Below are 2,218 nucleotides of genomic sequence, written 5' to 3' on the forward strand. Positions count from 1 at the left end.
CTCTTTTCACCAAGCATATTCAATGAAGAAAGAAGTCTTCCTCAGTTGATGACAGACCACAAATGGATAACAATGTGGCATGTGGCTCACTTTCCACCAAGAGACCTGTGTCCGATTTGTATCCTCTTCCTTAAATCCAAGAGATATTCTCACCATGGAGAGGACTCAGGAGTACAAAATATGGCCTTCATCATGTATGATAGACACCAGAGACATAATCTGGACAATTTGGCAAAATGAATGTGTGGGCTGCGACCAGAAGCCATCATGTGCCCAGCTGTCTCCAATAGATCCAGGAAAGTGATCATGTTTGTGTTGCCAACACCACAGTCAGAGAAAAATGGAGTTACCAGAGTTGTTGTTGTGGGATGTGACATCAGCCTCACAATCTTCCAGACTGTGGTCCAAATCTTCACATCCTGATATAGCAGTTTCCCCACCTACTCATTGCTGACTTTGTCCCTCAGCCTGACCTGATCAGAAACATCAAGTAATCCATTGGATTAAGATTACATGACCCAGGATACAGACATAACATTAGTAAAAATGTGTAACAGAAAACCCTGAACTTCTCCTCTGGGGGCATGTTTGGTGGCTATTCAAAAACTAGACATATGTTCCTGTGTTTCTTCATAGGAACACATCTAGAAGAAGCCAGAGTTATAACCTGATGACTACAGATCCCTTATAGGTCTAAAGCCTTTTAGTCATCAGTCTTACTGTGAATGTCATTCCTACATTTTGTATATAGTTTTGAATAAATATGTTGATATGCTATTACGGTTGACCTTGAAATTTCTATTTGGCCCTTCCTTTTTCCTGAAGATCGGTGAACCTCCATCCATGGTTTGTGTCTTTGTCATTTGCAGGAATTGCTTTAAAAACAAAAAATTTAGTGAAAGGGGCCAAGTAGGCAAGATCCCTCACCTAGCTATAAAATCACTGGGATAAAATTTCTAATTTGGAGGGGCTGCTCCTAACCCCATCTGGTGCCAAAATCTGATTCAAGTTGCTGAGGAAGGTATGAGAGGCAGAGGAGTAACTGAAGGTTCAGTGTGGATCACATGACACCAGCATCTGGAAATTGTCCTACAGTGAGACTCCACATGAGGAAGAATGTGGATATCCTCTGCATGGGGCCACAACACAGTCAGGTACAGTCCAAGTCAAAACAACAGTAAAATGTGCTCTGCTCCTTCAATTAGAGGCCCTGTAGCCTGACCTGTTGCATCTCTGGACTTGTCCTTCATGGTCTTTGGAAACACAAGTTGCAGATTTGTTGGTGAGTTCCATATTGTAATAGACACAGTGAGGGTGTCTCCTAGAAATGACATGGAATCTACACCCAGGATACCACAAAATATGGAAGCCAACATGAGGAAGAAAGATGGACAGTCCCATTGGACCTGCTTTTGTGGGTGGAGGAAACCTCATGGGGACACAACCTGAGACAGAAAGCTATAGGCAATTGAGGAATCCTGTTAGAGGTAGAAGTAGCTCTCTCTAGAGATGAGTCCTCCACCTGGTTATTCAGTATCTAGTACTCAGACCTGACATCTACACATGCAAACATCATTGAACAGGCACAGCCTATTGGATTTATGCATTTTTCTAAAAATATGTATCAGTAAGAAAAAAATCCCATGAATTTTTGGGAAAAAGAAGGAAAAAGATAAGTGTTCGAGCAAGAAAAATGGTGCAAATGGTGAGTTTTTATTTTCAGTTTACAAATTACAATTGTAAAATTTTAGGAACTATTTAATGGGAGACTTGGCTGGGTTAGATACTGAATATTGTAGCATTTATGCAGTGAAACATATTTCCTGTGTAGGTATTGTATTTCAACACTCTTGTCTCCACACCTAGATCTCTCTTCTCCCAAGGAGACACAAACACAGACATTGCAGCATCATATTAGACAGGCGGTTTCTATAGCAACAGGGAGAGCCATCTTGAGCCTTTAAATCAGCTGACATCCAGGGCATAAAGCTCTATCCTCTCCTACAACCCCTCCACCCATACATTCCACAAGCCCATCTCTCATAGTAGACCAATGGCTACTATGCTGCCTGCATCTGGAAGGAAAGCCACACAGAGAGAAGACCACAAGCACGCTCAGCTTCTCACTGGAGCAGCAGAACCCTGGTCGGCCTTTTGTTTCAGAATGTACAGGTACCTGAGTAAGTCCGATTCCAGAAAGCCAGGAGTTATATATATA

This window comes from Alexandromys fortis, unplaced genomic scaffold (assembly GCF_014885135.2).
Source record: "Alexandromys fortis isolate MF-2015 unplaced genomic scaffold, M_Fortis_MF-2015_v1.1 scaffold_245, whole genome shotgun sequence".
Taxonomy (NCBI): Eukaryota; Metazoa; Chordata; class Mammalia; order Rodentia; family Cricetidae; genus Alexandromys; species Alexandromys fortis.